This window comes from Eumetopias jubatus, unplaced genomic scaffold (genome assembly GCF_037043125.1).
Source record: "Eumetopias jubatus isolate StellerSeaLion01/CBP00866 unplaced genomic scaffold, mEumJub1_p1.0 scaffold_13, whole genome shotgun sequence".
In the NCBI taxonomy this organism is placed as follows: Eukaryota; Metazoa; Chordata; class Mammalia; order Carnivora; family Otariidae; genus Eumetopias; species Eumetopias jubatus.
The window spans coordinates 92,644,741-92,652,749 of record NW_028274819.1 but is presented as its reverse complement, the minus strand read 5'-3'; the positions used below and the strand labels follow the sequence as shown (position 1 = coordinate 92,652,749).

Below are 8,009 nucleotides of genomic sequence, written 5' to 3'. Positions count from 1 at the left end.
GGTTCGTCTCCCCCTCCAATTCCCCCCCCCTTCATTTTTCCCTTCCTACTATCTCTGTAATCATCAAGACAGTGATGGCACAAAACAGACACATAGATCAATGGAACAGAACAGAGAGCCCAGAAATGGACCCTCAACTCTACGGTCACCTAATCTTTGACAAAGCAGGAAAGAATGTCCAATGGAAAAAAGACAGTCTCTTCAACAAATGGTGTTGGGAAAACTGGACAGCCACATGCAGAAGAATGAAAGCAATTAAGTTTTACTCACTTTTTTTCAAGTGTATTATGTTAACTATATTAATATATTTGTGAAAATGATGCTTGGTCTCCCATCCTAAGTTTCTGTTATTATCTGTCCCCCTGCCCCAGTTCAGGCACAATGCACAATGTTGAGTCCCTGAGCACCCCACAGGCTGACTGGGGACTCATCCATTTTTTCCACTACAAGAAGGACTGGGGAAGGGTAGCCAGGGGCACTCCCTGGCCTTAGGGATCTTGGAAAACTGGAAAGAGGGTCAGGGATTAGCTTCAAGGAGTAGAAAGGAAAGAATCCCCTGGGGCTGGCCTAAACAGCAGGGCCCCCATCCTGCTCCAGAGCATGCTAGGATTAAGACTAAATGGGAGTCCCAGAAGAACCATTTAGTAAAAACGTTATGAGTAGATTACAGAAAATTATTTTTGCTGAGACATGTCCATTTTTGTGCATGATGTGGAACAGGGGCTGGGGGCCTTCTGCGTCTGAAGGAGCCATCTCTGGCAGTAGGAATTCTGTCTTAGGGTCCTCGGATATTAATGGGGCAGCTCTTGGTGATGTGTTTTTGGAGTAGTGATGTGGGATCCAGAGCCGATGGCCAAGAAAGAATTCTTGAGATGTGTTTGGTATAAAAAGATGATTTTATTAAAACTTGGAGATAGGACCCGTGGGCAGAAAGAGCAGCTGTTACCCTCTGCTCCCCACTGCCCCAGGATTGTGAGGGCAACTGATTCTATACTTTGGGGTGGGGGGAGTAAAGATAAGGGAAGTTCCAAAAGGATTTTCATATGCTAAAGAAGACACAGGATACAGGAGGCCTTGCTATGGTCAAATTAAGGTTGTTTTTCCCTCTAGCAAGACATTAACATTAGGACAGTTGGGAGCTTCCTGGAGGAACATTATATCCGGCCTGCCTCAAGTATTTGTCAATGGGCTGCAGGTTATATGGACATTTAATTTTATCACCATTTCCTTCTGCCTTGGTTTCCCACATCATACCCCGCTGAACAATTTTGACTCTTAAATCTTTAAGGTTGCTGAGGATGGAAGGGCTTATCTTCTGTAACTTCTTCTTGCTGAACAGGCGTGTAGAGATGTCCCTACCTGTGGGTCAACATTGGTCAGTTGGGGAATTTATATTCAGGAGTTACCGAAGGCAGAGGCAGTCAATCCAAGGTAGACAACATAGGGATATTAGCACAGGGCATACAGACTAAATACCTCATTAGGTTACCACAGTACACACCCATTCTTGAGTGGAAAGGACCATGTGTCAGCTGGAAGTTATGGCAGTGAAGGGGTCTTAGCACCATGCAGGGGGACATGGGAAGAGACAACAAAATAAGGTTAATATTATGAGAAAGAGAAGCCCGAATAAAGAGACCTTTGGTGGTTAACTAAAATTTTCTTCCAGTCCTTTATTGTCCTTTGAAGAGAAATTTGAGGTCTTCCACTGGTTCACAGGAATAAGAAGGCATGTTACTTTGCTCATTGGTCTCCTGTGTGGGAGTTACAGCTTTTATTCTAGATATATGAGCCCATGAAGAGTGTCCCTCTAATTTTACTGCAGTGGGAGAACATAATATGACCCTGTAGGGGCCCTTCCATTTTGGAGTTAAATCCTCTACTGTGTTAGACTTCCAATCCTTTAAATAAATCATGTCTCCAGGGTTTATCTGGGATGGGTTGCTAGTAACTATCAGATCAGGTTTAAGGAGGATATGGTTTGCATATTCACTTAAAGATTTATGAATTAACCCAGCCTCAAGTGAGTAATTAACAGAGCATTACAGTCTCCATCTATTGATAGGTCTACAATGAGAAAAGGTTTTTCATATAGTAACTCAAAAGGACTTAACCTTATTGGTTGTTTTGGGGCAATCCTCATTCCAGTTTTCTTGAGTCTCAATGCTTAAAATCTAGTATCTACAAAGATGTTTTATTGAAATATTTTCTTTCTATAATAACCCTCATTTTTAATCAGAGATAGCCAAATCAGGACTAATTTATTTATAAAACAAGTCCAATTTTAACAAACTTGGCCTAATTATTTACATAAGCTCAGCAAGAATAGTGCTTGATCATATAGATCTTTCAGAATAGAGAATGTCCATTATCAAGAAAACCAGCCCCCCCACCTCCACTACTGGGTGGTGTCCCACGTGCAGGATATGTCAGATGTTCCTGCTGTCATAGCGACCTGAGGTATCCCTCGAATGAAATCGCTATGATCACCGCCTGCCATAAATGCCCTGTAGGAGAGAGGCTGGCCCTCCCCTCACTTCCCCATCGCATTCTAGACTACGATGGGTGCCAGGGTATGGACAAAGTTTGCCATGCTGTGAAGGCCACGTGCGCCTTGGCTTGCCCTGCTGAGGGCCCCGCTGTGAAGGCCATGTGCACCTTGGGTTGCCTTGTTGTGAAGGCCACTTAGAATCCACCGTTTTCAACCCATGGAATACACTAGAGAAGTCTTACAAGAGGAAAGTACCCAATTTTGTAACTTAAGTAGTTAGTAGAGGACATTGATGGGAAGATAGAAATCCATCATGATCTAAGCAACATTTCAACCCATGTAGTCCTCATAGCCAACGTCCCTAGGAAATTGGTCCCCCATTGGGTTTTAATTCAGTCGGGTACTGTTTTCAGCTGGCTCCAAACTGAGATCTCCAGCCAGAAGCAGCTAGACCAGGGATGTGAAGGGGATCGCATTAGACCAATGAGGAAGAAACCTCACATGGGAGTCTTAGGATTGGCAGCTGTCCTGGTGACTTAGGTGGCTGTCCTGTGCCCAAGACAGACGACTTTGCATAAGGACAGGAATAAAGAGAGGGCATCAAGTTTCTGGGTCTTATTACCATCCCGGCCAGGGTACTGACTTCCAGCCAAAAGGCAATCTTCTTCTCCCCATAGAGTAGCCACGAGCTAGAGGATTACAGTCTAAGCAATGGGCATGAAAATGTTCCAATAAGACCGTACTCCTTGAAGGGTTCCTGAAATGAGAGTAAAGGACAAGAAGAGAAAGTACTCCCCAAGTTTGCACCAAAGCTCAGAGTTCAGATGAAAAGACTCAAAGGCCCCATGTTGGGCTCAAAATGATGTGGTTTTGGAGTAGTGTTGTTGGGGTCCAGAACTGATGGCCAAGAAGGAATTCTTTGGTGCAAAAAGGTGGTTTTATTAAAGCATGGGGACAGGACCCTTGGGCAGGAAGAGCTGCTGCCCCGGGGTTGTGAGCGGTGGCTGATTATATACTTGGGGGTTGGGAGTAAGGAAAAAGGGAGATTTTCAAAAGGATTTTCCTATGCTAAAGAGCAAGATACCGGAGGATTTGCCACTGTCAATTTAAGGTTGTTTTTACCTCTAGCAAAGCATTAATATTAAGAGTGTTGGGAGGGGTGCCTGGGTGGCTCAGTTGTTAAGCATCTGCCTTTGGCTCAGGTCATGATCCCGGGGTCCTGGGATCGAGCCCTGCATCACCAGGAAGCCTGCTTCTCCCTCTTCCACTCCCCCTGCTTGTGTTCCCTCTCTCGCTGTGTCTCTCTCTGTCAAATAAATAAATAAAATCTTAAAAAAAAAAAAAAAGAGTGTTGGGAGTTTCTTTCTGGAAGTTAGGTTATTGATAAGAATGTTTTTTTCTTGTAAATCACTGAGACATTTGTAACTGAGGGAGACTCCGGTCCCCCAGGAGTGTAATCTCTGTAAATTAACCATTTGTCTTTTCTTCCCTTAGCTTTAGGGCAGTGGGGAGTGCCTGAGGAATGTCACACATGTCCCACCTAGGGGGTGGGGTCTTGCGGGGTGTCAGCTTGTGCTTTGTCCTCAGCTTGCCTTCTGCCCCCTCATCAATATTGTTCAAGTATTCAGCAGTATGTCTGTCACGTAGCAAGTTCTCTATCAATGTCATATGCTGTTTTGGGATGGCATAGCTGACTCAGCCTCTTCAGACTTCAGAGGTGGGCTGGGGAATAATTATACCCCTATGGGGTAAGCCCTCCATTTCAGTGGGTTTCCTGTTCTTAAGTTGGGAGAGAAGGTTAGTGCAGGAGGGGAGCAAATATGTGCATTCTTGAGGTCCGCATTTGGGTAAGGGTGGACCCAAGTTCTGGGGTGTGCCTAGGAGTGCAGAGGAGCCTGAAGCCAAAGCTACAAAACTATTTTTCCCCCCAGATCAGTGTTTTGTTTTTAAAGATTTTGATTTAAGTAATCTCTATACCCAGCATGGGGCTTGAACTCACAACCCCAAGATCAAATGTTGCTCACTCTACCCACTGAGCCAGCCAGGCACCCCTCCAGATCAGTGTTTTGTTTTGGGGGATTTTTTTTTAAGATATTTATTTATTAATTTGAGAGAGAGAGAGAGAGAAAGCAGGAGTGGGGGAGGGGCAGAGGGAGCTGGAGAAGCAGACTCCCTGCTGAGCAGGGAGCCTGATGTGGAACTGGATCCCAGGATCTGGGATCATGACCTGAGCTAATGGCAGACACTTAACAGACTGAGCCAGCCAGGCACCCCCAGATCAGTGTTTTTAAATTACATTCCTCAGCATATAAACAACCCAAAATCTCTAGTCTGGAATGCAGTCTGCATGGAAGATAAACCCCTTCGGTTAACACTTGTGACAAGGGATTGAGGAGAGGGAGAGTGAGATGGCGGCTCTAAGGCAAAAATAGGTGTTATTGTGGCAACAGAACCCTGCAGAGGGCGTCACCAGCTAAGGCTGGAGCCCCCTTACAGCTTACAGGCTGAGGGCTAGTTCCAGGTTCAGGTTGAGGCGGTGAGTACTGCTGTCTTGGGGTGGAAAAAATTTTTGTGGCTAGCCCTTGCTAGGGCTGCTAGGGGGAGCCCTTTGTTGTTAGACTGCTCTTTTGTCAAAGGAGATGTTCCCTATAGTGGGGTTTTTGTTGTTGTTGTTGTTTGTTTTTGCAACAGTCAAGGCATGTATCCATTTCCGAGAAAGGAGATTTCAGTCTGGGCTCACAGCATACTCAGGCAAGTGGCCTAAGGATGAGAAACCACGTGGTGGTGTGCCCCGCCCCTGCAAGGCAGGCAGGAAGCCTGGGCTCCCACCGGCCACTCTGCTCCTTCTGTGGTGGACGTGCAACCCTTTGCCCCCGCTCCCATCGGCGGCCCTTCCCAGCTGGGGTTGTAAAGCCGTATACTCAGGGCCTGTGTGCCGGTGGCTCTGCCCTATCTTCTTCTGCGCCCTGGTCCTTCAGGCACAATGGGACCTGGCTTCCCCCAACTGCTGCTCCTGCTGCCCCCGGTGGTGCTGTTGCTGTCCCTCCCCTTCCTGCTGGGCTTCCAGTAGAGACCCTGCTGTGCATCGGGAAGTACTTTGGGGTCTGGCTCTAGGTGAGCTGTGAATTGGCGGCCCCGGAGAGGTGAAGAGCAAGGCACAAGGGCCTAACCTTAACCTCAGGGGGCATCACAGCCTTTGCCCCCTCACTCCACTGGGTTTCCTCCCTCTCTGCCTCCCCTCCCCTTTGCTTCCTCCACTTTTGTCCCTGCTTTTCCCTTTCTCCTTCCTCTCCTCTTCCCAATTTTACTTCATCTCCTTCCCACCTCAGTTCTAATCCCTGACACTCCCCAGTTCCTCAGGCTTTCTTGCTGAGAGCCCTAAATTTGAGTTGAAAGGGAGCAAAGAAAGTTTTGTGGGTGGTGAAGGCAATGTGGGCTGCCTTTTGGGAAGGATTGGGAAAATGGTCACGGGGCCATATGGGTGGGGCTGGAGGGGCTACAGGGTAGGACGCAACCTTCCCCGGGCAGCACAGTCCATCCCTGGGAGGAGAGGGGGATCCTGTCAGTACTCGCAGGTATGAGCCAAGCATCCAGAAATCCCCCGATTTCAGCCACCTCCTCGGGCCTGGGAATTGGCATTGTCCAGGCTGCCAGTGGCCCAGAGGGTGTGCACGCTCCTGACCTGTGGGAAGGCAGGGCCTGGAGAGCCTCATTATGTCTGTTTCACTTTCCAATCCTAGACTATTTCCAGAATGGAAGAGTCAACATCTGTAGGGCTTTCATTACCCTGGGGTTTCCCAGGCTGGGCAAAGTGCCATCCAGACTGAAGGGAGCCAACAAAGCTCTCTGAGGACAGACCATGAAGGTAGGTGGGGTCTGAGATGTCACCTGGGTGACCTTTACCTGATCGTGAGGGAGGTAGCTCTCAGGAGCCCTGGGGTCAATAGCTGAGAGACTGGGAAGTGTTCTTTTTTTCCTTAAAAAGTTACAAAAGGGGTCGTGGCCAGAATGCATCATGGATTTCCCCGTGGGTGGTGGTTTTAACTAAATTTCACCATAGCTCTATAATCAGCTCCCTGGAATTATAATCTGGAAATTCCTTACAGGGCTTGGCATTTGGCTCTTCCCTGCATACTCCACCCTCAAGCCCTGGGAAAGCTATCCCAGATCCGGGTTCTGGCACTGTTTGCAAAATTAATGCTTCCATTGTTTGAGCCAAGGGCTGAAATCAAAGTGGCAGTATTTAAATATCATCTAAGCGTACATATGATAGTGAAAAAAGGGCTGTGAAATCCTTTGGGAAAAACAAAAGTTGCACAAGCGTCCTGGATCTGGTGCTGGACTGCCACTGGCCCTTGACTGGACCAACAGAGTTATCAGGGGGAAAAGGACTTGTTGAGAGGCACCTAGGTCTTTGGGGAGTCCCCAGGCAGACTCAGGGTTGGGAGGAACTGGGATGAAAATTGCAGTGGGGCTTGTTTGTGGTAGTGCTTTTGGGAACTTGAGGCCTTGGGGGCAAGGTGAGGGGTTGGGGGAAGATGGCCCACTAGGGGCCCCCCTCTGTCATTGCAGGGTGGCTGATGTCCCTTCTTACCTGGCAACCTGACTGCTCAGGACCATGTGCTGTTTCTTCCCATTGGCCGAATCACTCATTCTTTCAACAAATATGTATCGTCTATCTCGAATGTGGCAAACACTTGATCTTGGAGGCCACAAATCAGAGATCCTCTTTTCTTGTCTTTCTCTCCAGATGACAGTCTCCCATATGGATACCAGGACCGTGGGGACCTCTCCATGCCCTTCTTGAGACCAAGGGCTCAAATTGGTTTTGAATCCCACCGTGACACTGTAAACGATTGTAGAGAGTTGGCCCTTCTTTGACCCGCTCAGTTACTCGTTTAGCCCTTTTCTGTGCCCCTGTAGCCTCAAAGGATGGGGCCCCCCTGCCCCAGCACTGTTCAAGCCCCGAAGCCTGCTCCTCCTCAGCTCTGGGTAATGACATTCGTACAGCTTCACCCACCAGATCAAGGCTTTCTGCTTCCCATCGCCCTTGCTGCTCTTTGCCTCTGATTCCTGTCCCCTCCCTTTCTCTCTCTGTACCTCCATCCCTCCCTCACCCTTTTCCATCTCCCTGTGAATTGCTTTCCTTCCCTTTGAAGTCCCAGACCCTTACCCCTTCTCCTTAGTTCAGGAAAACATAAATATATCATTTTGCCTAACTGTCCTTGGAATCTCATGTTTATGTGAATTCCCCATACGTACATCAGTAAATTTGATTTTTTTCCCGTTAATCTGTCTCCTGTCAATTTAATTCTTAGACCACCTATAAGAATCTCGAAGGGTATATAAAAATTTTTCCTCCCCCACAGTGTATTTGGGAGATTGGGCTCTGTAATGTGAAATATTTATGATTAGCAAAATGAGTGGAGAGTTCTTCAAAGAATGACAAGAGCAGCTACATGACCTATGTGTGTCACTGGCAGGAAGTGCAGGGGGCCAAGGTAGGGACAGTTGCCCC

General features: G+C 47.6%; 1 long non-coding RNA gene across 1 annotated transcript; it reads left to right on the top strand.

Annotated features, from left to right (window-relative positions):
- Nucleotides 1-5,354: 5,354 nt before the first annotated feature.
- On the top strand, nt 5,355-7,760 carry LOC114226085 (uncharacterized). The gene is made up of 3 exons (XR_003612669.2): nt 5,355-5,605; nt 6,232-6,356; nt 7,242-7,760. It is a non-coding gene; the product is annotated as an uncharacterized LOC114226085 (long non-coding RNA).
- The last annotated feature ends 249 nt before the right edge of the window (nt 7,761-8,009 follow it).